The sequence below is a fragment of the Hyla sarda genome, unplaced genomic scaffold (assembly GCF_029499605.1).
Source record: "Hyla sarda isolate aHylSar1 unplaced genomic scaffold, aHylSar1.hap1 scaffold_653, whole genome shotgun sequence".
Lineage (NCBI taxonomy): Eukaryota > Metazoa > Chordata > Amphibia > Anura > Hylidae > Hyla > Hyla sarda.
This window is the reverse complement of record NW_026610668.1, coordinates 47,034-74,338: the sequence shown is the minus strand read 5'-3', so window position 1 is coordinate 74,338 and position 27,305 is coordinate 47,034. Positions and strand designations below refer to the sequence as shown.

Below are 27,305 nucleotides of genomic sequence, written 5' to 3'. Positions count from 1 at the left end.
AAAGGAGAGATGTTGTTTACACCTAGTGATGTCAGTGGTATTGAGTGACATCACAGCACAGTGCTAAGGCTCCTGGGCCTGGACACAGCAGCGGCTGCAATATCTCAACGGAGAATACGTTTATATCTATGTGTGTGTGTGCGCATATATATATATATATATATATATATATATATATATATATATATATATATTCTCCGCCGAAATCACTTTTAAACCCATTTCCACCTTTTTTTCCCTTCTCTTCCTCTTACTTTTTTTTCACATTTTTTTTACGTTTTTCTCCTTTTCGCCTCTTTTCTGGGCGTATTATTCTTCTTTTTCTTCTTTTTTTTCGTCTAATGCATACCCCATCAGTGCAGCAATGCTTATTCAATACCGCCAGCAGATGGAGACACTGGGGGATAATTTTCTAAGGATTTATACTGATTTTTCCTGTCTGAATTTGTCGCACAGAAAGTTGCAGGCCAAATATGTGTGACATTTCTGCGACTTTAGCTTCTAGAGCATTTTTACAACATTATACATAGGTGCTGAATACATAAAAAGCGACTGTTCAGCGACAGACAAGTCGCATCGGCTGAAAGTAGGCCAGAATGTCAGTCCATGTTGGAGCAGGTTTAGATACAGTCTAAAGCATAGATCTCAAAGTCTGTGCACAGAATTTAGCAAGGGCCTCGCACCTTCTGATGCATCAGGTAGGTGCACAATAGCATAGCCTAACCCTCTGTACTTTGGTCTATATTGATGCGGGACATAGACAGCCAGCTGATGACCAATCCATTAGTGCAATGGATGGCTGGAAGCATTTGTCTTTGCCTTTGCAATACCACAGAAGCAATGCATGGTCAATGTACAGCAATGACACACCTGTGTGAACAGCCAGGAGACCCCCCCCCCATGTTATGTTACATAGTTACATAGTTAGTACGGTCGAAAAAAGACATATGTCCATCACGTTCAACCAGGGAATTAAGGGGTAGGGGTGTGGCGCGATATTGGGGAAGGGATGAGATTTTATATTTCTTCATAAGCATTAATCTTATTTTGTCAATTAGGAACATTCAGCACCCACCCGCTATCAAGGCAGCTGCCTATCATGTCATGCCCTACTTGCACAGGTGTGCTGGCTACTCAAATGATCCAATTAAGGAGGCCATTTAGTCAGCAGCAGCAGAAGTCCTGTGCCTGGACGCTCCAACAGGGGCCAGACACAAGCAGAAGCAGAAGCAGCAGAAGCAGCAGCAGCACCACCTTTTGTTTTTTGGCTGCAGCAGCAGCAAGGCCCACAGGGCTGGCTAGCTGGCTAGCCAGCAAGCAGGTAGCAATGAAAGTAGGAATCTTTCTTTTTAACCCTGTAAGGGGGTGGTGCACTGTACCCGAAGATACTGCCATATCGGGTCAATGCATAGGGCGACGGAAGCAAGCTTCGAAATCGGCCCCCGTTCTCAAAAATCCATTTAATATATGGTCCCCAGATAGGGGACGTATCAGATATTAAACTGATAAGAACAGATACTACACTTGATCTTAGCCAAAAGGCCGAGAAGCGATAACCGTGAAAGGGGCGGGCCCAACAAGGTCCCCTTCATGGGCACTATCACTGCTTCTGTCAGGGAGGCTGCCAGACAATTTTCCATGCACACTCTGGGCTGGGGGGCAGTCAACCACCAGTACACACAGCAGAACCTAAACCCATACCATTATTGCTAAGCAGCAAGACAGGGGCCCATTGCACTCCCACGGGGCCTTTTTAAATGCAATCCATAACCCGGATTTGCCAGGAACCCTTCTTACTCCTCCTACTTGCATGTGACACTGGGCTTAGGATCTGCATAGGAAACACACACACAAGCACACACCTACCTTTGTTGCCTGCAGATGCCTCCTTGGCTGTCCCCAAACGGTATCAAACCAACACCCACGGGAAGCTGTAAGCATAGAGGACATGCCTGCACCCCATTGGACTTACCTGTGTGGGTTAAATCCGGGTTATTTGACAACCTATGGCGGTGATGGTTCTGCTCAGGCAGAGCAGTGCTGATGCTCCTCATAAAGCTGTCGCTGCTGTGAAGGTTCTAGGTGACATCACAAATCCCTTTGGTTACATACACAACAAAGCTGGGTTGTTGTTGTTTACACTCTGCAAGGCCTGTGGAAGTGAGTGACATCATAGCACTGTAGTTCTGAGGGTTCAAGATGGATGCAACAATCTCCTGTTGCTTCTATGAAGGCCGTAATAGACGACATCACCAAACAGCTCCATAGTCACATACACAGCAAAGGAGAGATGTTGTTTACACCTAGTGATGTCAGTGGTATTGAGTGACATCACAGCACAGTGCTAAGGCTCCTGGGCCTGGACACAGCAGCGGCTGCAATATCTCAACGGAGAATACGTTTATATCTATGTGTGTGTGTGCGCATATATATATATATATATATATATATATATATATATATATATATTTCTCCGCCGAAATCACTTTTAAACCCATTTCCACCTTTTTTTCCCTTCTCTTCCTCTTACTTTTTTTTCACGTTTTTTTACGTTTTTCTCCTTTTCGCCTCTTTTCTGGGCGTATTATTCTTCTTTTTCTTCTTTTTTTTCGTCTAATGCATACCCCATCAGTGCAGCAATGCTTATTCAATACCGCCAGCAGATGGAGACACTGGGGGATAATTTTCTAAGGATTTATACTGATTTTTCCTGTCTGAATTTGTCGCACAGAAAGTTGCAGGCCAAATATGTGTGACATTTCTGCGACTTTAGCTTCTAGAGCATTTTTACAACATTATACATAGGTGCTGAATACATAAAAAGCGACTGTTCAGCGACAGACAAGTCGCATCGGCTGAAAGTAGGCCAGAATGTCAGTCCATGTTGGAGCAGGTTTAGATACAGTCTAAAGCATAGATCTCAAAGTCTGTGCACAGAATTTAGCAAGGGCCTCGCACCTTCTGATGCATCAGGTAGGTGCACAATAGCATAGCCTAACCCTCTGTACTTTGGTCTATATTGATGCGGGACATAGACAGCCAGCTGATGACCAATCCATTAGTGCAATGGATGGCTGGAAGCATTTGTCTTTGCCTTTGCAATACCACAGAAGCAATGCATGGTCAATGTACAGCAATGACACACCTGTGTGAACAGCCAGGAGACCCCCCCCCCCCATGTTATGTTACATAGTTACATAGTTAGTACGGTCGAAAAAAGACATATGTCCATCACGTTCAACCAGGGAATTAAGGGGTAGGGGTGTGGCGCGATATTGGGGAAGGGATGAGATTTTATATTTCTTCATAAGCATTAATCTTATTTTGTCAATTAGGAACATTCAGCACCCACCCGCTATCAAGGCAGCTGCCTATCATGTCATGCCCTACCTGCACAGGTGTGCTGGCTACTCAAATGATCCAATTAAGGAGGCCATTTAGTCAGCAGCAGCAGAAGTCCTGTGCCTGGACGCTCCAACAGGGGCCAGACACAAGCAGAAGCAGAAGCAGCAGAAGCAGCAGCAGCACCACCTTTTGTTTTTTGGCTGCAGCAGCAGCAAGGCCCACAGGGCTGGCTAGCTGGCTAGCCAGCAAGCAGGTAGCAATGAAAGTAGGAATCTTTCTTTTTAACCCTGTAAGGGGGTGGTGCACTGTACCCGAAGATACTGCCATATCGGGTCAATGCATAGGGCGACGGAAGCAAGCTTCGAAATCGGCCCCCGTTCTCAAAAATCCATTTAATATATGGTCCCCAGATAGGGGACGTATCAGATATTAAACTGATAAGAACAGATACTACACTTGATCTTAGCCAAAAGGCCGAGAAGCGATAACCGTGAAAGGGGCGGGCCCAACAAGGTCCCCTTCATGGGCACTATCACTGCTTGCTGTCAGGGAGGCTGCCAGACAATTTTCCATGCACACTCTGGGCTGGGGGGCAGTCAACCACCAGTACACACAGCAGAACCTAAACCCATACCATTATTGCTAAGCAGCAAGACAGGGGCCCATTGCACTCCCACGGGGCCTTTTTAAATGCAATCCATAACCCGGATTTGCCAGGAACCCTTCTTACTCCTCCTACTTGCATGTGACACTGGGCTTAGGATCTGCATAGGAAACACACACACAAGCACACACCTACCTTTGTTGCCTGCAGATGCCTCCTTGGCTGTCCCCAAACGGTATCAAACCAACACCCACGGGAAGCTGTAAGCATAGAGGACATGCCTGCACCCCATTGGACTTACCTGTGTGGGTTAAATCCGGGTTATTTGACAACCTATGGCGGTGATGGTTCTGCTCAGGCAGAGCAGTGCTGATGCTCCTCATAAAGCTGTCGCTGCTGTGAAGGTTCTAGGTGACATCACAAATCCCTTTGGTTACATACACAACAAAGCTGGGTTGTTGTTGTTTACACTCTGCAAGGCCTGTGGAAGTGAGTGACATCATAGCACTGTAGTTCTGAGGGTTCAAGATGGATGCAACAATCTCCTGTTGCTTCTATGAAGGCCGTAATAGACGACATCACCAAACAGCTCCATAGTCACATACACAGCAAAGGAGAGATGTTGTTTACACCTAGTGATGTCAGTGGTATTGAGTGACATCACAGCACAGTGCTAAGGCTCCTGGGCCTGGACACAGCAGCGGCTGCAATATCTCAACGGAGAATACGTTTATATCTATGTGTGTGTGTGCGCATATATATATATATATATATATATATATATATATATATATATATATATATATATTTCTCCGCCGAAATCACTTTTAAACCCATTTCCACCTTTTTTTCCCTTCTCTTCCTCTTACTTTTTTTTCACGTTTTTTTACGTTTTTCTCCTTTTCGCCTCTTTTCTGGGCGTATTATTCTTCTTTTTCTTCTTTTTTTTCGTCTAATGCATACCCCATCAGTGCAGCAATGCTTATTCAATACCGCCAGCAGATGGAGACACTGGGGGATAATTTTCTAAGGATTTATACTGATTTTTCCTGTCTGAATTTGTCGCACAGAAAGTTGCAGGCCAAATATGTGTGACATTTCTGCGACTTTAGCTTCTAGAGCATTTTTACAACATTATACATAGGTGCTGAATACATAAAAAGCGACTGTTCAGCGACAGACAAGTCGCATCGGCTGAAAGTAGGCCAGAATGTCAGTCCATGTTGGAGCAGGTTTAGATACAGTCTAAAGCATAGATCTCAAAGTCTGTGCACAGAATTTAGCAAGGGCCTCGCACCTTCTGATGCATCAGGTAGGTGCACAATAGCATAGCCTAACCCTCTGTACTTTGGTCTATATTGATGCGGGACATAGACAGCCAGCTGATGACCAATCCATTAGTGCAATGGATGGCTGGAAGCATTTGTCTTTGCCTTTGCAATACCACAGAAGCAATGCATGGTCAATGTACAGCAATGACACACCTGTGTGAACAGCCAGGAGACCCCCCCCCCCCATGTTATGTTACATAGTTACATAGTTAGTACGGTCGAAAAAAGACATATGTCCATCACGTTCAACCAGGGAATTAAGGGGTAGGGGTGTGGCGCGATATTGGGGAAGGGATGAGATTTTATATTTCTTCATAAGCATTAATCTTATTTTGTCAATTAGGAACATTCAGCACCCACCCGCTATCAAGGCAGCTGCCTATCATGTCATGCCCTACCTGCACAGGTGTGCTGGCTACTCAAATGATCCAATTAAGGAGGCCATTTAGTCAGCAGCAGCAGAAGTCCTGTGCCTGGACGCTCCAACAGGGGCCAGACACAAGCAGAAGCAGAAGCAGCAGAAGCAGCAGCAGCACCACCTTTTGTTTTTTGGCTGCAGCAGCAGCAAGGCCCACAGGGCTGGCTAGCTGGCTAGCCAGCAAGCAGGTAGCAATGAAAGTAGGAATCTTTCTTTTTAACCCTGTAAGGGGGTGGTGCACTGTACCCGAAGATACTGCCATATCGGGTCAATGCATAGGGCGACGGAAGCAAGCTTCGAAATCGGCCCCCGTTCTCAAAAATCCATTTAATATATGGTCCCCAGATAGGGGACGTATCAGATATTAAACTGATAAGAACAGATACTACACTTGATCTTAGCCAAAAGGCCGAGAAGCGATAACCGTGAAAGGGGCGGGCCCAACAAGGTCCCCTTCATGGGCACTATCACTGCTTGCTGTCAGGGAGGCTGCCAGACAATTTTCCATGCACACTCTGGGCTGGGGGGCAGTCAACCACCAGTACACACAGCAGAACCTAAACCCATACCATTATTGCTAAGCAGCAAGACAGGGGCCCATTGCACTCCCACGGGGCCTTTTTAAATGCAATCCATAACCCGGATTTGCCAGGAACCCTTCTTACTCCTCCTACTTGCATGTGACACTGGGCTTAGGATCTGCATAGGAAACACACACACAAGCACACACCTACCTTTGTTGCCTGCAGATGCCTCCTTGGCTGTCCCCAAACGGTATCAAACCAACACCCACGGGAAGCTGTAAGCATAGAGGACATGCCTGCACCCCATTGGACTTACCTGTGTGGGTTAAATCCGGGTTATTTGACAACCTATGGCGGTGATGGTTCTGCTCAGGCAGAGCAGTGCTGATGCTCCTCATAAAGCTGTCGCTGCTGTGAAGGTTCTAGGTGACATCACAAATCCCTTTGGTTACATACACAACAAAGCTGGGTTGTTGTTGTTTACACTCTGCAACCTGTGGAAGTGAGTGACATCATAGCACTGTAGTTCTGAGGGTTCAAGATGGATGCAACAATCTCCTGTTGCTTCTATGAAGGCCGTAATAGACGACATCACCAAACAGCTCCATAGTCACATACACAGCAAAGGAGAGATGTTGTTTACACCTAGTGATGTCAGTGGTATTGAGTGACATCACAGCACAGTGCTAAGGCTCCTGGGCCTGGACACAGCAGCGGCTGCAATATCTCAACGGAGAATACGTTTATATCTATGTGTGTGTGTGCGCATATATATATATATATATATATATATATATATATATATATATTTCTCCGCCGAAATCACTTTTAAACCCATTTCCACCTTTTTTTCCCTTCTCTTCCTCTTACTTTTTTTTCACGTTTTTTTACGTTTTTCTCCTTTTCGCCTCTTTTCTGGGCGTATTATTCTTCTTTTTCTTCTTTTTTTTCGTCTAATGCATACCCCATCAGTGCAGCAATGCTTATTCAATACCGCCAGCAGATGGAGACACTGGGGGATAATTTTCTAAGGATTTATACTGATTTTTCCTGTCTGAATTTGTCGCACAGAAAGTTGCAGGCCAAATATGTGTGACATTTCTGCGACTTTAGCTTCTAGAGCATTTTTACAACATTATACATAGGTGCTGAATACATAAAAAGCGACTGTTCAGCGACAGACAAGTCGCATCGGCTGAAAGTAGGCCAGAATGTCAGTCCATGTTGGAGCAGGTTTAGATACAGTCTAAAGCATAGATCTCAAAGTCTGTGCACAGAATTTAGCAAGGGCCTCGCACCTTCTGATGCATCAGGTAGGTGCACAATAGCATAGCCTAACCCTCTGTACTTTGGTCTATATTGATGCGGGACATAGACAGCCAGCTGATGACCAATCCATTAGTGCAATGGATGGCTGGAAGCATTTGTCTTTGCCTTTGCAATACCACAGAAGCAATGCATGGTCAATGTACAGCAATGACACACCTGTGTGAACAGCCAGGAGACCCCCCCCCCCATGTTATGTTACATAGTTACATAGTTAGTACGGTCGAAAAAAGACATATGTCCATCACGTTCAACCAGGGAATTAAGGGGTAGGGGTGTGGCGCGATATTGGGGAAGGGATGAGATTTTATATTTCTTCATAAGCATTAATCTTATTTTGTCAATTAGGAACATTCAGCACCCACCCGCTATCAAGGCAGCTGCCTATCATGTCATGCCCTACCTGCACAGGTGTGCTGGCTACTCAAATGATCCAATTAAGGAGGCCATTTAGTCAGCAGCAGCAGAAGTCCTGTGCCTGGACGCTCCAACAGGGGCCAGACACAAGCAGAAGCAGAAGCAGCAGAAGCAGCAGCAGCACCACCTTTTGTTTTTTGGCTGCAGCAGCAGCAAGGCCCACAGGGCTGGCTAGCTGGCTAGCCAGCAAGCAGGTAGCAATGAAAGTAGGAATCTTTCTTTTTAACCCTGTAAGGGGGTGGTGCACTGTACCCGAAGATACTGCCATATCGGGTCAATGCATAGGGCGACGGAAGCAAGCTTCGAAATCGGCCCCCGTTCTCAAAAATCCATTTAATATATGGTCCCCAGATAGGGGACGTATCAGATATTAAACTGATAAGAACAGATACTACACTTGATCTTAGCCAAAAGGCCGAGAAGCGATAACCGTGAAAGGGGCGGGCCCAACAAGGTCCCCTTCATGGGCACTATCACTGCTTGCTGTCAGGGAGGCTGCCAGACAATTTTCCATGCACACTCTGGGCTGGGGGGCAGTCAACCACCAGTACACACAGCAGAACCTAAACCCATACCATTATTGCTAAGCAGCAAGACAGGGGCCCATTGCACTCCCACGGGGCCTTTTTAAATGCAATCCATAACCCGGATTTGCCAGGAACCCTTCTTACTCCTCCTACTTGCATGTGACACTGGGCTTAGGATCTGCATAGGAAACACACACACAAGCACACACCTACCTTTGTTGCCTGCAGATGCCTCCTTGGCTGTCCCCAAACGGTATCAAACCAACACCCACGGGAAGCTGTAAGCATAGAGGACATGCCTGCACCCCATTGGACTTACCTGTGTGGGTTAAATCCGGGTTATTTGACAACCTATGGCGGTGATGGTTCTGCTCAGGCAGAGCAGTGCTGATGCTCCTCATAAAGCTGTCGCTGCTGTGAAGGTTCTAGGTGACATCACAAATCCCTTTGGTTACATACACAACAAAGCTGGGTTGTTGTTGTTTACACTCTGCAAGGCCTGTGGAAGTGAGTGACATCATAGCACTGTAGTTCTGAGGGTTCAAGATGGATGCAACAATCTCCTGTTGCTTCTATGAAGGCCGTAATAGACGACATCACCAAACAGCTCCATAGTCACATACACAGCAAAGGAGAGATGTTGTTTACACCTAGTGATGTCAGTGGTATTGAGTGACATCACAGCACAGTGCTAAGGCTCCTGGGCCTGGACACAGCAGCGGCTGCAATATCTCAACGGAGAATACGTTTATATCTATGTGTGTGTGTGCGCATATATATATATATATATATATATATATATATATATATATATATTTCTCCGCCGAAATCACTTTTAAACCCATTTCCACCTTTTTTTCCCTTCTCTTCCTCTTACTTTTTTTTCACGTTTTTTTACGTTTTTCTCCTTTTCGCCTCTTTTCTGGGCATATTATTCTTCTTTTTCTTCTTTTTTTTCGTCTAATGCATACCCCATCAGTGCAGCAATGCTTATTCAATACCGCCAGCAGATGGAGACACTGGGGGATAATTTTCTAAGGATTTATACTGATTTTTCCTGTCTGAATTTGTCGCACAGAAAGTTGCAGGCCAAATATGTGTGACATTTCTGCGACTTTAGCTTCTAGAGCATTTTTACAACATTATACATAGGTGCTGAATACATAAAAAGCGACTGTTCAGCGACAGACAAGTCGCATCGGCTGAAAGTAGGCCAGAATGTCAGTCCATGTTGGAGCAGGTTTAGATACAGTCTAAAGCATAGATCTCAAAGTCTGTGCACAGAATTTAGCAAGGGCCTCGCACCTTCTGATGCATCAGGTAGGTGCACAATAGCATAGCCTAACCCTCTGTACTTTGGTCTATATTGATGCGGGACATAGACAGCCAGCTGATGACCAATCCATTAGTGCAATGGATGGCTGGAAGCATTTGTCTTTGCCTTTGCAATACCACAGAAGCAATGCATGGTCAATGTACAGCAATGACACACCTGTGTGAACAGCCAGGAGACCCCCCCCCCCCCATGTTATGTTACATAGTTACATAGTTAGTACGGTCGAAAAAAGACATATGTCCATCATGTTCAACCAGGGAATTAAGGGGTAGGGGTGTGGCGCGATATTGGGGAAGGGATGAGATTTTATATTTCTTCATAAGCATTAATCTTATTTTGTCAATTAGGAACATTCAGCACCCACCCGCTATCAAGGCAGCTGCCTATCATGTCATGCCCTACCTGCACAGGTGTGCTGGCTACTCAAATGATCCAATTAAGGAGGCCATTTAGTCAGCAGCAGCAGAAGTCCTGTGCCTGGACGCTCCAACAGGGGCCAGACACAAGCAGAAGCAGAAGCAGCAGAAGCAGCAGCAGCACCACCTTTTGTTTTTTGGCTGCAGCAGCAGCAAGGCCCACAGGGCTGGCTAGCTGGCTAGCCAGCAAGCAGGTAGCAATGAAAGTAGGAATCTTTCTTTTTAACCCTGTAAGGGGGTGGTGCACTGTACCCGAAGATACTGCCATATCGGGTCAATGCATAGGGCGACGGAAGCAAGCTTCGAAATCGGCCCCCGTTCTCAAAAATCCATTTAATATATGGTCCCCAGATAGGGGACGTATCAGATATTAAACTGATAAGAACAGATACTACACTTGATCTTAGCCAAAAGGCCGAGAAGCGATAACCGTGAAAGGGGCGGGCCCAACAAGGTCCCCTTCATGGGCACTATCACTGCTTGCTGTCAGGGAGGCTGCCAGACAATTTTCCATGCACACTCTGGGCTGGGGGGCAGTCAACCACCAGTACACACAGCAGAACCTAAACCCATACCATTATTGCTAAGCAGCAAGACAGGGGCCCATTGCACTCCCACGGGGCCTTTTTAAATGCAATCCATAACCCGGATTTGCCAGGAACCCTTCTTACTCCTCCTACTTGCATGTGACACTGGGCTTAGGATCTGCATAGGAAACACACACACAAGCACACACCTACCTTTGTTGCCTGCAGATGCCTCCTTGGCTGTCCCCAAACGGTATCAAACCAACACCCACGGGAAGCTGTAAGCATAGAGGACATGCCTGCACCCCATTGGACTTACCTGTGTGGGTTAAATCCGGGTTATTTGACAACCTATGGCGGTGATGGTTCTGCTCAGGCAGAGCAGTGCTGATGCTCCTCATAAAGCTGTCGCTGCTGTGAAGGTTCTAGGTGACATCACAAATCCCTTTGGTTACATACACAACAAAGCTGGGTTGTTGTTGTTTACACTCTGCAAGGCCTGTGGAAGTGAGTGACATCATAGCACTGTAGTTCTGAGGGTTCAAGATGGATGCAACAATCTCCTGTTGCTTCTATGAAGGCCGTAATAGACGACATCACCAAACAGCTCCATAGTCACATACACAGCAAAGGAGAGATGTTGTTTACACCTAGTGATGTCAGTGGTATTGAGTGACATCACAGCACAGTGCTAAGGCTCCTGGGCCTGGACACAGCAGCGGCTGCAATATCTCAACGGAGAATACGTTTATATCTATGTGTGTGTGTGCGCGTATATATATATATATATATATATATATATATATATATATATATATTTCTCCGCCGAAATCACTTTTAAACCCATTTCCACCTTTTTTTCCCTTCTCTTCCTCTTACTTTTTTTTCACGTTTTTTTACGTTTTTCTCCTTTTCGCCTCTTTTCTGGGCGTATTATTCTTCTTTTTCTTCTTTTTTTTCGTCTAATGCATACCCCATCAGTGCAGCAATGCTTATTCAATACCGCCAGCAGATGGAGACACTGGGGGATAATTTTCTAAGGATTTATACTGATTTTTCCTGTCTGAATTTGTCGCACAGAAAGTTGCAGGCCAAATATGTGTGACATTTCTGCGACTTTAGCTTCTAGAGCATTTTTACAACATTATACATAGGTGCTGAATACATAAAAAGCGACTGTTCAGCGACAGAAGTCGCATCGGCTGAAAGTAGGCCAGAATGTCAGTCCATGTTGGAGCAGGTTTAGATACAGTCTAAAGCATAGATCTCAAAGTCTGTGCACAGAATTTAGCAAGGGCCTCGCACCTTCTGATGCATCAGGTAGGTGCACAATAGCATAGCCTAACCCTCTGTACTTTGGTCTATATTGATGCGGGACATAGACAGCCAGCTGATGACCAATCCATTAGTGCAATGGATGGCTGGAAGCATTTGTCTTTGCCTTTGCAATACCACAGAAGCAATGCATGGTCAATGTACAGCAATGACACACCTGTGTGAACAGCCAGGAGACCCCCCCCCCCCCCATGTTATGTTACATAGTTACATAGTTAGTACGGTCGAAAAAAGACATATGTCCATCACGTTCAACCAGGGAATTAAGGGGTAGGGGTGTGGCGCGATATTGGGGAAGGGATGAGATTTTATATTTCTTCATAAGCATTAATCTTATTTTGTCAATTAGGAACATTCAGCACCCACCCGCTATCAAGGCAGCTGCCTATCATGTCATGCCCTACCTGCACAGGTGTGCTGGCTACTCAAATGATCCAATTAAGGAGGCCATTTAGTCAGCAGCAGCAGAAGTCCTGTGCCTGGACGCTCCAACAGGGGCCAGACACAAGCAGAAGCAGAAGCAGCAGAAGCAGCAGCAGCACCACCTTTTGTTTTTTGGCTGCAGCAGCAGCAAGGCCCACAGGGCTGGCTAGCTGGCTAGCCAGCAAGCAGGTAGCAATGAAAGTAGGAATCTTTCTTTTTAACCCTGTAAGGGGGTGGTGCACTGTACCCGAAGATACTGCCATATCGGGTCAATGCATAGGGCGACGGAAGCAAGCTTCGAAATCGGCCCCCGTTCTCAAAAATCCATTTAATATATGGTCCCCAGATAGGGGACGTATCAGATATTAAACTGATAAGAACAGATACTACACTTGATCTTAGCCAAAAGGCCGAGAAGCGATAACCGTGAAAGGGGCGGGCCCAACAAGGTCCCCTTCATGGGCACTATCACTGCTTGCTGTCAGGGAGGCTGCCAGACAATTTTCCATGCACACTCTGGGCTGGGGGGCAGTCAACCACCAGTACACACAGCAGAACCTAAACCCATACCATTATTGCTAAGCAGCAAGACAGGGGCCCATTGCACTCCCACGGGGCCTTTTTAAATGCAATCCATAACCCGGATTTGCCAGGAACCCTTCTTACTCCTCCTACTTGCATGTGACACTGGGCTTAGGATCTGCATAGGAAACACACACACAAGCACACACCTACCTTTGTTGCCTGCAGATGCCTCCTTGGCTGTCCCCAAACGGTATCAAACCAACACCCACGGGAAGCTGTAAGCATAGAGGACATGCCTGCACCCCATTGGACTTACCTGTGTGGGTTAAATCCGGGTTATTTGACAACCTATGGCGGTGATGGTTCTGCTCAGGCAGAGCAGTGCTGATGCTCCTCATAAAGCTGTCGCTGCTGTGAAGGTTCTAGGTGACATCACAAATCCCTTTGGTTACATACACAACAAAGCTGGGTTGTTGTTGTTTACACTCTGCAAGGCCTGTGGAAGTGAGTGACATCATAGCACTGTAGTTCTGAGGGTTCAAGATGGATGCAACAATCTCCTGTTGCTTCTATGAAGGCCGTAATAGACGACATCACCAAACAGCTCCATAGTCACATACACAGCAAAGGAGAGATGTTGTTTACACCTAGTGATGTCAGTGGTATTGAGTGACATCACAGCACAGTGCTAAGGCTCCTGGGCCTGGACACAGCAGCGGCTGCAATATCTCAACGGAGAATACGTTTATATCTATGTGTGTGTGTGCGCATATATATATATATATATATATATATATATATATATATATATATTTCTCCGCCGAAATCACTTTTAAACCCATTTCCACCTTTTTTTCCCTTCTCTTCCTCTTACTTTTTTTTCACGTTTTTTTACGTTTTTCTCCTTTTCGCCTCTTTTCTGGGCGTATTATTCTTCTTTTTCTTCTTTTTTTTCGTCTAATGCATACCCCATCAGTGCAGCAATGCTTATTCAATACCGCCAGCAGATGGAGACACTGGGGGATAATTTTCTAAGGATTTATACTGATTTTTCCTGTCTGAATTTGTCGCACAGAAAGTTGCAGGCCAAATATGTGTGACATTTCTGCGACTTTAGCTTCTAGAGCATTTTTACAACATTATACATAGGTGCTGAATACATAAAAAGCGACTGTTCAGCGACAGACAAGTCGCATCGGCTGAAAGTAGGCCAGAATGTCAGTCCATGTTGGAGCAGGTTTAGATACAGTCTAAAGCATAGATCTCAAAGTCTGTGCACAGAATTTAGCAAGGGCCTCGCACCTTCTGATGCATCAGGTAGGTGCACAATAGCATAGCCTAACCCTCTGTACTTTGGTCTATATTGATGCGGGACATAGACAGCCAGCTGATGACCAATCCATTAGTGCAATGGATGGCTGGAAGCATTTGTCTTTGCCTTTGCAATACCACAGAAGCAATGCATGGTCAATGTACAGCAATGACACACCTGTGTGAACAGCCAGGAGACCCCCCCCCCCCCCATGTTATGTTACATAGTTACATAGTTAGTACGGTCGAAAAAAGACATATGTCCATCACGTTCAACCAGGGAATTAAGGGGTAGGGGTGTGGCGCGATATTGGGGAAGGGATGAGATTTTATATTTCTTCATAAGCATTAATCTTATTTTGTCAATTAGGAACATTCAGCACCCACCCGCTATCAAGGCAGCTGCCTATCATGTCATGCCCTACCTGCACAGGTGTGCTGGCTACTCAAATGATCCAATTAAGGAGGCCATTTAGTCAGCAGCAGCAGAAGTCCTGTGCCTGGACGCTCCAACAGGGGCCAGACACAAGCAGAAGCAGAAGCAGCAGAAGCAGCAGCAGCACCACCTTTTGTTTTTTGGCTGCAGCAGCAGCAAGGCCCACAGGGCTGGCTAGCTGGCTAGCCAGCAAGCAGGTAGCAATGAAAGTAGGAATCTTTCTTTTTAACCCTGTAAGGGGGTGGTGCACTGTACCCGAAGATACTGCCATATCGGGTCAATGCATAGGGCGACGGAAGCAAGCTTCGAAATCGGCCCCCGTTCTCAAAAATCCATTTAATATATGGTCCCCAGATAGGGGACGTATCAGATATTAAACTGATAAGAACAGATACTACACTTGATCTTAGCCAAAAGGCCGAGAAGCGATAACCGTGAAAGGGGCGGGCCCAACAAGGTCCCCTTCATGGGCACTATCACTGCTTGCTGTCAGGGAGGCTGCCAGACAATTTTCCATGCACACTCTGGGCTGGGGGGCAGTCAACCACCAGTACACACAGCAGAACCTAAACCCATACCATTATTGCTAAGCAGCAAGACAGGGGCCCATTGCACTCCCACGGGGCCTTTTTAAATGCAATCCATAACCCGGATTTGCCAGGAACCCTTCTTACTCCTCCTACTTGCATGTGACACTGGGCTTAGGATCTGCATAGGAAACACACACACAAGCACACACCTACCTTTGTTGCCTGCAGATGCCTCCTTGGCTGTCCCCAAACGGTATCAAACCAACACCCACGGGAAGCTGTAAGCATAGAGGACATGCCTGCACCCCATTGGACTTACCTGTGTGGGTTAAATCCGGGTTATTTGACAACCTATGGCGGTGATGGTTCTGCTCAGGCAGAGCAGTGCTGATGCTCCTCATAAAGCTGTCGCTGCTGTGAAGGTTCTAGGTGACATCACAAATCCCTTTGGTTACATACACAACAAAGCTGGGTTGTTGTTGTTTACACTCTGCAAGGCCTGTGGAAGTGAGTGACATCATAGCACTGTAGTTCTGAGGGTTCAAGATGGATGCAACAATCTCCTGTTGCTTCTATGAAGGCCGTAATAGACGACATCACCAAACAGCTCCATAGTCACATACACAGCAAAGGAGAGATGTTGTTTACACCTAGTGATGTCAGTGGTATTGAGTGACATCACAGCACAGTGCTAAGGCTCCTGGGCCTGGACACAGCAGCGGCTGCAATATCTCAACGGAGAATACGTTTATATCTATGTGTGTGTGTGCGCATATATATATATATATATATATATATATATATATATATATATATATATTCTCCGCCGAAATCACTTTTAAACCCATTTCCACCTTTTTTTCCCTTCTCTTCCTCTTACTTTTTTTTCACGTTTTTTTACGTTTTTCTCCTTTTCGCCTCTTTTCTGGGCGTATTATTCTTCTTTTTCTTCTTTTTTTTCGTCTAATGCATACCCCATCAGTGCAGCAATGCTTATTCAATACCGCCAGCAGATGGAGACACTGGGGGATAATTTTCTAAGGATTTATACTGATTTTTCCTGTCTGAATTTGTCGCACAGAAAGTTGCAGGCCAAATATGTGTGACATTTCTGCGACTTTAGCTTCTAGAGCATTTTTACAACATTATACATAGGTGCTGAATACATAAAAAGCGACTGTTCAGCGACAGACAAGTCGCATCGGCTGAAAGTAGGCCAGAATGTCAGTCCATGTTGGAGCAGGTTTAGATACAGTCTAAAGCATAGATCTCAAAGTCTGTGCACAGAATTTAGCAAGGGCCTCGCACCTTCTGATGCATCAGGTAGGTGCACAATAGCATAGCCTAACCCTCTGTACTTTGGTCTATATTGATGCGGGACATAGACAGCCAGCTGATGACCAATCCATTAGTGCAATGGATGGCTGGAAGCATTTGTCTTTGCCTTTGCAATACCACAGAAGCAATGCATGGTCAATGTACAGCAATGACACACCTGTGTGAACAGCCAGGAGACCCCCCCCCCCCATGTTATGTTACATAGTTACATAGTTAGTACGGTCGAAAAAAGACATATGTCCATCACGTTCAACCAGGGAATTAAGGGGTAGGGGTGTGGCGCGATATTGGGGAAGGGATGAGATTTTATATTTCTTCATAAGCATTAATCTTATTTTGTCAATTAGGAACATTCAGCACCCACCCGCTATCAAGGCAGCTGCCTATCATGTCATGCCCTACCTGCACAGGTGTGCTGGCTACTCAAATGATCCAATTAAGGAGGCCATTTAGTCAGCAGCAGCAGAAGTCCTGTGCCTGGACGCTCCAACAGGGGCCAGACACAAGCAGAAGCAGAAGCAGCAGAAGCAGCACCTTTTGTTTTTTGGCTGCAGCAGCAGCAAGGCCCACAGGGCTGGCTAGCTGGCTAGCCAGCAAGCAGGTAGCAATGAAAGTAGGAATCTTTCTTTTTAACCCTGTAAGGGGGTGGTGCACTGTACCCGAAGATACTGCCATATCGGGTCAATGCATAGGGCGACGGAAGCAAGCTTCGAAATCGGCCCCCGTTCTCAAAAATCCATTTAATATATGGTCCCCAGATAGGGGACGTATCAGATATTAAACTGATAAGAACAGATACTACACTTGATCTTAGCCAAAAGGCCGAGAAGCGATAACCGTGAAAGGGGCGGGCCCAACAAGGTCCCCTTCATGGGCACTATCACTGCTTGCTGTCAGGGAGGCTGCCAGACAATTTTCCATGCACACTCTGGGCTGGGGGGCAGTCAACCACCAGTACACACAGCAGAACCTAAACCCATACCATTATTGCTAAGCAGCAAGACAGGGGCCCATTGCACTCCCACGGGGCCTTTTTAAATGCAATCCATAACCCGGATTTGCCAGGAACCCTTCTTACTCCTCCTACTTGCATGTGACACTGGGCTTAGGATCTGCATAGGAAACACACACACAAGCACACACCTACCTTTGTTGCCTGCAGATGCCTCCTTGGCTGTCCCCAAACGGTATCAAACCAACACCCACGGGAAGCTGTAAGCATAGAGGACATGCCTGCACCCCATTGGACTTACCTGTGTGGGTTAAATCCGGGTTATTTGACAACCTATGGCGGTGATGGTTCTGCTCAGGCAGAGCAGTGCTGATGCTCCTCATAAAGCTGTCGCTGCTGTGAAGGTTCTAGGTGACATCACAAATCCCTTTGGTTACATACACAACAAAGCTGGGTTGTTGTTGTTTACACTCTGCAAGGCCTGTGGAAGTGAGTGACATCATAGCACTGTAGTTCTGAGGGTTCAAGATGGATGCAACAATCTCCTGTTGCTTCTATGAAGGCCGTAATAGACGACATCACCAAACAGCTCCATAGTCACATACACAGCAAAGGAGAGATGTTGTTTACACCTAGTGATGTCAGTGGTATTGAGTGACATCACAGCACAGTGCTAAGGCTCCTGGGCCTGGACACAGCAGCGGCTGCAATATCTCAACGGAGAATACGTTTATATCTATGTGTGTGTGTGCGCATATATATATATATATATATATATATATATATATATATATATATTTCTCCGCCGAAATCACTTTTAAACCCATTTCCACCTTTTTTTCCCTTCTCTTCCTCTTACTTTTTTTTCACGTTTTTTTACGTTTTTCTCCTTTTCGCCTCTTTTCTGGGCGTATTATTCTTCTTTTTCTTCTTTTTTTTCGTCTAATGCATACCCCATCAGTGCAGCAATGCTTATTCAATACCGCCAGCAGATGGAGACACTGGGGGATAATTTTCTAAGGATTTATACTGATTTTTCCTGTCTGAATTTGTCGCACAGAAAGTTGCAGGCCAAATATGTGTGACATTTCTGCGACTTTAGCTTCTAGAGCATTTTTACAACATTATACATAGGTGCTGAATACATAAAAAGCGACTGTTCAGCGACAGACAAGTCGCATCGGCTGAAAGTAGGCCAGAATGTCAGTCCATGTTGGAGCAGGTTTAGATACAGTCTAAAGCATAGATCTCAAAGTCTGTGCACAGAATTTAGCAAGGGCCTCGCACCTTCTGATGCATCAGGTAGGTGCACAATAGCATAGCCTAACCCTCTGTACTTTGGTCTATATTGATGCGGGACATAGACAGCCAGCTGATGACCAATCCATTAGTGCAATGGATGGCTGGAAGCATTTGTCTTTGCCTTTGCAATACCACAGAAGCAATGCATGGTCAATGTACAGCAATGACACACCTGTGTGAACAGCCAGGAGACCCCCCCCCCCCATGTTATGTTACATAGTTACATAGTTAGTACGGTCGAAAAAAGACATATGTCCATCACGTTCAACCAGGGAATTAAGGGGTAGGGGTGTGGCGCGATATTGGGGAAGGGATGAGATTTTATATTTCTTCATAAGCATTAATCTTATTTTGTCAATTAGGAACATTCAGCACCCACCCGCTATCAAGGCAGCTGCCTATCATGTCATGCCCTACCTGCACAGGTGTGCTGGCTACTCAAATGATCCAATTAAGGAGGCCATTTAGTCAGCAGCAGCAGAAGTCCTGTGCCTGGACGCTCCAACAGGGGCCAGACACAAGCAGAAGCAGAAGCAGCAGAAGCAGCAGCAGCACCACCTTTTGTTTTTTGGCTGCAGCAGCAGCAAGGCCCACAGGGCTGGCTAGCTGGCTAGCCAGCAAGCAGGTAGCAATGAAAGTAGGAATCTTTCTTTTTAACCCTGTAAGGGGGTGGTGCACTGTACCCGAAGATACTGCCATATCGGGTCAATGCATAGGGCGACGGAAGCAAGCTTCGAAATCGGCCCCCGTTCTCAAAAATCCATTTAATATATGGTCCCCAGATAGGGGACGTATCAGATATTAAACTGATAAGAACAGATACTACACTTGATCTTAGCCAAAAGGCCGAGAAGCGATAACCGTGAAAGGGGCGGGCCCAACAAGGTCCCCTTCATGGGCACTATCACTGCTTGCTGTCAGGGAGGCTGCCAGACAATTTTCCATGCACACTCTGGGCTGGGGGGCAGTCAACCACCAGTACACACAGCAGAACCTAAACCCATACCATTATTGCTAAGCAGCAAGACAGGGGCCCATTGCACTCCCACGGGGCCTTTTTAAATGCAATCCATAACCCGGATTTGCCAGGAACCCTTCTTACTCCTCCTACTTGCATGTGACACTGGGCTTAGGATCTGCATAGGAAACACACACACAAGCACACACCTACCTTTGTTGCCTGCAGATGCCTCCTTGGCTGTCCCCAAACGGTATCAAACCAACACCCACGGGAAGCTGTAAGCATAGAGGACATGCCTGCACCCCATTGGACTTACCTGTGTGGGTTAAATCCGGGTTATTTGACAACCTATGGCGGTGATGGTTCTGCTCAGGCAGAGCAGTGCTGATGCTCCTCATAAAGCTGTCGCTGCTGTGAAGGTTCTAGGTGACATCACAAATCCCTTTGGTTACATACACAACAAAGCTGGGTTGTTGTTGTTTACACTCTGCAAGGCCTGTGGAAGTGAGTGACATCATAGCACTGTAGTTCTGAGGGTTCAAGATGGATGCAACAATCTCCTGTTGCTTCTATGAAGGCCGTAATAGACGACATCACCAAACAGCTCCATAGTCACATACACAGCAAAGGAGAGATGTTGTTTACACCTAGTGATGTCAGTGGTATTGAGTGACATCACAGCACAGTGCTAAGGCTCCTGGGCCTGGACACAGCAGCGGCTGCAATATCTCAACGGAGAATACGTTTATATCTATGTGTGTGTGTGCGCATATATATATATATATATATATATATATATATATATATATATATATTTCTCCGCCGAAATCACTTTTAAACCCATTTCCACCTTTTTTTCCCTTCTCTTCCTCTTACTTTTTTTTCACGTTTTTTTACGTTTTTCTCCTTTTCGCCTCTTTTCTGGGCGTATTATTCTTCTTTTTCTTCTTTTTTTTCGTCTAATGCATACCCCATCAGTGCAGCAATGCTTATTCAATACCGCCAGCAGATGGAGACACTGGGGGATAATTTTCTAAGGATTTATACTGATTTTTCCTGTCTGAATTTGTCGCACAGAAAGTTGCAGGCCAAATATGTGTGACATTTCTGCGACTTTAGCTTCTAGAGCATTTTTACAACATTATACATAGGTGCTGAATACATAAAAAGCGACTGTTCAGCGACAGACAAGTCGCATCGGCTGAAAGTAGGCCAGAATGTCAGTCCATGTTGGAGCAGGTTTAGATACAGTCTAAAGCATAGATCTCAAAGTCTGTGCACAGAATTTAGCAAGGGCCTCGCACCTTCTGATGCATCAGGTAGGTGCACAATAGCATAGCCTAACCCTCTGTACTTTGGTCTATATTGATGCGGGACATAGACAGCCAGCTGATGACCAATCCATTAGTGCAATGGATGGCTGGAAGCATTTGTCTTTGCCTTTGCAATACCACAGAAGCAATGCATGGTCAATGTACAGCAATGACACACCTGTGTGAACAGCCAGGAGACCCCCCCCCCCATGTTATGTTACATAGTTACATAGTTAGTACGGTCGAAAAAAGACATATGTCCATCACGTTCAACCAGGGAATTAAGGGGTAGGGGTGTGGCGCGATATTGGGGAAGGGATGAGATTTTATATTTCTTCATAAGCATTAATCTTATTTTGTCAATTAGGAACATTCAGCACCCACCCGCTATCAAGGCAGCTGCCTATCATGTCATGCCCTACCTGCACAGGTGTGCTGGCTACTCAAATGATCCAATTAAGGAGGCCATTTAGTCAGCAGCAGCAGAAGTCCTGTGCCTGGACGCTCCAACAGGGGCCAGACACAAGCAGAAGCAGAAGCAGCAGAAGCAGCAGCAGCAGCACCTTTTGTTTTTTGGCTGCAGCAGCAGCAAGGCCCACAGGGCTGGCTAGCTGGCTAGCCAGCAAGCAGGTAGCAATGAAAGTAGGAATCTTTCTTTTTAACCCTGTAAGGGGGTGGTGCACTGTACCCGAAGATACTGCCATATCGGTTCAATGCATAGGGCGACGGAAGCAAGCTTCGAAATCGGCCCCCGTTCTCAAAAATCCATTTAATATATGGTCCCCAGATAGGGGACGTATCAGATATTAAACTGATAAGAACAGATACTACACTTGATCTTAGCCAAAAGGCCGAGAAGCGATAACCGTGAAAGGGGCGGGCCCAACAAGGTCCCCTTCATGGGCACTATCACTGCTTGCTGTCAGGGAGGCTGCCAGACAATTTTCCATGCACACTCTGGGCTGGGGGGCAGTCAACCACCAGTACACACAGCAGAACCTAAACCCATACCATTATTGCTAAGCAGCAAGACAGGGGCCCATTGCACTCCCACGGGGCCTTTTTAAATGCAATCCATAACCCGGATTTGCCAGGAACCCTTCTTACTCCTCCTACTTGCATGTGACACTGGGCTTAGGATCTGCATAGGAAACACACACACAAGCACACACCTACCTTTGTTGCCTGCAGATGCCTCCTTGGCTGTCCCCAAACGGTATCAAACCAACACCCACGGGAAGCTGTAAGCATAGAGGACATGCCTGCACCCCATTGGACTTACCTGTGTGGGTTAAATCCGGGTTATTTGACAACCTATGGCGGTGATGGTTCTGCTCAGGCAGAGCAGTGCTGATGCTCCTCATAAAGCTGTCGCTGCTGTGAAGGTTCTAGGTGACATCACAAATCCCTTTGGTTACATACACAACAAAGCTGGGTTGTTGTTGTTTACACTCTGCAAGGCCTGTGGAAGTGAGTGACATCATAGCACTGTAGTTCTGAGGGTTCAAGATGGATGCAACAATCTCCTGTTGCTTCTATGAAGGCCGTAATAGACGACATCACCAAACAGCTCCATAGTCACATACACAGCAAAGGAGAGATGTTGTTTACACCTAGTGATGTCAGTGGTATTGAGTGACATCACAGCACAGTGCTAAGGCTCCTGGGCCTGGACACAGCAGCGGCTGCAATATCTCAACGGAGAATACGTTTATATCTATGTGTGTGTGTGCGCATATATATATATATATATATATATATATATATATATATATATATATTTCTCCGCCGAAATCACTTTTAAACCCATTTCCACCTTTTTTTCCCTTCTCTTCCTCTTACTTTTTTTTCACGTTTTTTTACGTTTTTCTCCTTTTCGCCTCTTTTCTGGGCGTATTATTCTTCTTTTTCTTCTTTTTTTTCGTCTAATGCATACCCCATCAGTGCAGCAATGCTTATTCAATACCGCCAGCAGATGGAGACACTGGGGGATAATTTTCTAAGGATTTATACTGATTTTTCCTGTCTGAATTTGTCGCACAGAAAGTTGCAGGCCAAATATGTGTGACATTTCTGCGACTTTAGCTTCTAGAGCATTTTTACAACATTATACATAGGTGCTGAATACATAAAAAGCGACTGTTCAGCGACAGACAAGTCGCATCGGCTGAAAGTAGGCCAGAATGTCAGTCCATGTTGGAGCAGGTTTAGATACAGTCTAAAGCATAGATCTCAAAGTCTGTGCACAGAATTTAGCAAGGGCCTCGCACCTTCTGATGCATCAGGTAGGTGCACAATAGCATAGCCTAACCCTCTGTACTTTGGTCTATATTGATGCGGGACATAGACAGCCAGCTGATGACCAATCCATTAGTGCAATGGATGGCTGGAAGCATTTGTCTTTGCCTTTGCAATACCACAGAAGCAATGCATGGTCAATGTACAGCAATGACACACCTGTGTGAACAGCCAGGAGACCCCCCCCCCCATGTTATGTTACATAGTTACATAGTTAGTACGGTCGAAAAAAGACATATGTCCATCACGTTCAACCAGGGAATTAAGGGGTAGGGGTGTGGCGCGATATTGGGGAAGGGATGAGATTTTATATTTCTTCATAAGCATTAATCTTATTTTGTCAATTAGGAACATTCAGCACCCACCCGCTATCAAGGCAGCTGCCTATCATGTCATGCCCTACCTGCACAGGTGTGCTGGCTACTCAAATGATCCAATTAAGGAGGCCATTTAGTCAGCAGCAGCAGAAGTCCTGTGCCTGGACGCTCCAACAGGGGCCAGACACAAGCAGAAGCAGAAGCAGCAGAAGCAGCAGCAGCACCACCTTTTGTTTTTTGGCTGCAGCAGCAGCAAGGCCCACAGGGCTGGCTAGCTGGCTAGCCAGCAAGCAGGTAGCAATGAAAGTAGGAATCTTTCTTTTTAACCCTGTAAGGGGGTGGTGCACTGTACCCGAAGATACTGCCATATCGGGTCAATGCATAGGGCGACGGAAGCAAGCTTCGAAATCGGCCCCCGTTCTCAAAAATCCATTTAATATATGGTCCCCAGATAGGGGACGTATCAGATATTAAACTGATAAGAACAGATACTACACTTGATCTTAGCCAAAAGGCCGAGAAGCGATAACCGTGAAAGGGGCGGGCCCAACAAGGTCCCCTTCATGGGCACTATCACTGCTTGCTGTCAGGGAGGCTGCCAGACAATTTTCCATGCACACTCTGGGCTGGGGGGCAGTCAACCACCAGTACACACAGCAGAACCTAAACCCATACCATTATTGCTAAGCAGCAAGACAGGGGCCCATTGCACTCCCACGGGGCCTTTTTAAATGCAATCCATAACCCGGATTTGCCAGGAACCCTTCTTACTCCTCCTACTTGCATGTGACACTGGGCTTAGGATCTGCATAGGAAACACACACACAAGCACACACCTACCTTTGTTGCCTGCAGATGCCTCCTTGGCTGTCCCCAAACGGTATCAAACCAACACCCACGGGAAGCTGTAAGCATAGAGGACATGCCTGCACCCCATTGGACTTACCTGTGTGGGTTAAATCCGGGTTATTTGACAACCTATGGCGGTGATGGTTCTGCTCAGGCAGAGCAGTGCTGATGCTCCTCATAAAGCTGTCGCTGCTGTGAAGGTTCTAGGTGACATCACAAATCCCTTTGGTTACATACACAACAAAGCTGGGTTGTTGTTGTTTACACTCTGCAAGGCCTGTGGAAGTGAGTGACATCATAGCACTGTAGTTCTGAGGGTTCAAGATGGATGCAACAATCTCCTGTTGCTTCTATGAAGGCCGTAATAGACGACATCACCAAACAGCTCCATAGTCACATACACAGCAAAGGAGAGATGTTGTTTACACCTAGTGATGTCAGTGGTATTGAGTGACATCACAGCACAGTGCTAAGGCTCCTGGGCCTGGACACAGCAGCGGCTGCAATATCTCAACGGAGAATACGTTTATATCTATGTGTGTGTGTGCGCATATATATATATATATATATATATATATATATATATATATATTTCTCCGCCGAAATCACTTTTAAACCCATTTCCACCTTTTTTTCCCTTCTCTTCCTCTTACTTTTTTTTCACGTTTTTTTACGTTTTTCTCCTTTTCGCCTCTTTTCTGGGCGTATTATTCTTCTTTTTCTTCTTTTTTTTCGTCTAATGCATACCCCATCAGTGCAGCAATGCTTATTCAATACCGCCAGCAGATGGAGACACTGGGGGATAATTTTCTAAGGATTTATACTGATTTTTCCTGTCTGAATTTGTCGCACAGAAAGTTGCAGGCCAAATATGTGTGACATTTCTGCGACTTTAGCTTCTAGAGCATTTTTACAACATTATACATAGGTGCTGAATACATAAAAAGCGACTGTTCAGCGACAGACAAGTCGCATCGGCTGAAAGTAGGCCAGAATGTCAGTCCATGTTGGAGCAGGTTTAGATACAGTCTAAAGCATAGATCTCAAAGTCTGTGCACAGAATTTAGCAAGGGCCTCGCACCTTCTGATGCATCAGGTAGGTGCACAATAGCATAGCCTAACCCTCTGTACTTTGGTCTATATTGATGCGGGACATAGACAGCCAGCTGATGACCAATCCATTAGTGCAATGGATGGCTGGAAGCATTTGTCTTTGCCTTTGCAATACCACAGAAGCAATGCATGGTCAATGTACAGCAATGACACACCTGTGTGAACAGCCAGGAGACCCCCCCCCCCATGTTATGTTACATAGTTACATAGTTAGTACGGTCGAAAAAAGACATATGTCCATCACGTTCAACCAGGGAATTAAGGGGTAGGGGTGTGGCGCGATATTGGGGAAGGGATGAGATTTTATATTTCTTCATAAGCATTAATCTTATTTTGTCAATTAGGAACATTCAGCACCCACCCGCTATCAAGGCAGCTGCCTATCATGTCATGCCCTACCTGCACAGGTGTGCTGGCTACTCAAATGATCCAATTAAGGAGGCCATTTAGTCAGCAGCAGCAGAAGTCCTGTGCCTGGACGCTCCAACAGGGGCCAGACACAAGCAGAAGCAGAAGCAGCAGAAGCAGCAGCAGCACCACCTTTTGTTTTTTGGCTGCAGCAGCAGCAAGGCCCACAGGGCTGGCTAGCTGGCTAGCCAGCAAGCAGGTAGCAATGAAAGTAGGAATCTTTCTTTTTAACCCTGTAAGGGGGTGGTGCACTGTACCCGAAGATACTGCCATATCGGGTCAATGCATAGGGCGACGGAAGCAAGCTTCGAAATCGGCCCCCGTTCTCAAAAATCCATTTAATATATGGTCCCCAGATAGGGAACGTATCAGATATTAAACTGATAAGAACAGATACTACACTTGATCTTAGCCAAAAGGCCGAGAAGCGATAACCGTGAAAGGGGCGGGCCCAACAAGGTCCCCTTCATGGGCACTATCACTGCTTGCTGTCAGGGAGGCTGCCAGACAATTTTCCATGCACACTCTGGGCTGGGGGGCAGTCAACCACCAGTACACACAGCAGAACCTAAACCCATACCATTATTGCTAAGCAGCAAGACAGGGGCCCATTGCACTCCCACGGGGCCTTTTTAAATGCAATCCATAACCCGGATTTGCCAGGAACCCTTCTTACTCCTCCTACTTGCATGTGACACTGGGCTTAGGATCTGCATAGGAAACACACACACAAGCACACACCTACCTTTGTTGCCTGCAGATGCCTCCTTGGCTGTCCCCAAACGGTATCAAACCAACACCCACGGGAAGCTGTAAGCATAGAGGACATGCCTGCACCCCATTGGACTTACCTGTGTGGGTTAAATCCGGGTTATTTGACAACCTATGGCGGTGATGGTTCTGCTCAGGCAGAGCAGTGCTGATGCTCCTCATAAAGCTGTCGCTGCTGTGAAGGTTCTAGGTGACATCACAAATCCCTTTGGTTACATACACAACAAAGCTGGGTTGTTGTTGTTTACACTCTGCAAGGCCTGTGGAAGTGAGTGACATCATAGCACTGTAGTTCTGAGGGTTCAAGATGGATGCAACAATCTCCTGTTGCTTCTATGAAGGCCGTAATAGA

The 27,305-nt window shown here is 46.1% G+C and overlaps 12 non-coding genes across 12 annotated transcripts; all 12 read right to left on the bottom strand.

Moving 5' to 3' along the window:
* Positions 1-1,363: 1,363 nt before the first annotated feature.
* LOC130342622 (U2 spliceosomal RNA) lies at positions 1,364-1,554 on the bottom strand. The gene has a single exon (XR_008882233.1). It is a non-coding gene; the product is annotated as a U2 spliceosomal RNA (small nuclear RNA).
* Positions 1,555-3,640: 2,086 nt separating this feature from the next.
* LOC130342621 (U2 spliceosomal RNA) lies at positions 3,641-3,831 on the bottom strand. Its single transcript, XR_008882232.1, has one exon. It is a non-coding gene; the product is annotated as a U2 spliceosomal RNA (small nuclear RNA).
* A 2,097-nt stretch (positions 3,832-5,928) lies between these two features.
* On the bottom strand, positions 5,929-6,119 carry LOC130342620 (U2 spliceosomal RNA). Its single transcript, XR_008882231.1, has one exon. It is a non-coding gene; the product is annotated as a U2 spliceosomal RNA (small nuclear RNA).
* A 2,082-nt stretch (positions 6,120-8,201) lies between these two features.
* On the bottom strand, positions 8,202-8,392 carry LOC130342617 (U2 spliceosomal RNA). Its single transcript, XR_008882229.1, has one exon. It is a non-coding gene; the product is annotated as a U2 spliceosomal RNA (small nuclear RNA).
* A 2,088-nt stretch (positions 8,393-10,480) lies between these two features.
* Positions 10,481-10,671, bottom strand: LOC130342616 (U2 spliceosomal RNA). Its single transcript, XR_008882228.1, has one exon. It is a non-coding gene; the product is annotated as a U2 spliceosomal RNA (small nuclear RNA).
* A 2,089-nt stretch (positions 10,672-12,760) lies between these two features.
* On the bottom strand, positions 12,761-12,951 carry LOC130342615 (U2 spliceosomal RNA). The gene has a single exon (XR_008882227.1). It is a non-coding gene; the product is annotated as a U2 spliceosomal RNA (small nuclear RNA).
* Positions 12,952-15,040: 2,089 nt separating this feature from the next.
* Positions 15,041-15,231, bottom strand: LOC130342614 (U2 spliceosomal RNA). Its single transcript, XR_008882226.1, has one exon. It is a non-coding gene; the product is annotated as a U2 spliceosomal RNA (small nuclear RNA).
* A 2,081-nt stretch (positions 15,232-17,312) lies between these two features.
* Positions 17,313-17,503, bottom strand: LOC130342613 (U2 spliceosomal RNA). Its single transcript, XR_008882225.1, has one exon. It is a non-coding gene; the product is annotated as a U2 spliceosomal RNA (small nuclear RNA).
* Positions 17,504-19,590: 2,087 nt separating this feature from the next.
* LOC130342612 (U2 spliceosomal RNA) lies at positions 19,591-19,781 on the bottom strand. The gene has a single exon (XR_008882224.1). It is a non-coding gene; the product is annotated as a U2 spliceosomal RNA (small nuclear RNA).
* Positions 19,782-21,869: 2,088 nt separating this feature from the next.
* Positions 21,870-22,060, bottom strand: LOC130342583 (U2 spliceosomal RNA). Its single transcript, XR_008882198.1, has one exon. It is a non-coding gene; the product is annotated as a U2 spliceosomal RNA (small nuclear RNA).
* Positions 22,061-24,148: 2,088 nt separating this feature from the next.
* Positions 24,149-24,339, bottom strand: LOC130342611 (U2 spliceosomal RNA). The gene has a single exon (XR_008882223.1). It is a non-coding gene; the product is annotated as a U2 spliceosomal RNA (small nuclear RNA).
* A 2,084-nt stretch (positions 24,340-26,423) lies between these two features.
* On the bottom strand, positions 26,424-26,614 carry LOC130342573 (U2 spliceosomal RNA). Its single transcript, XR_008882188.1, has one exon. It is a non-coding gene; the product is annotated as a U2 spliceosomal RNA (small nuclear RNA).
* Between the last annotated feature and the right edge of the window lie 691 nt (positions 26,615-27,305).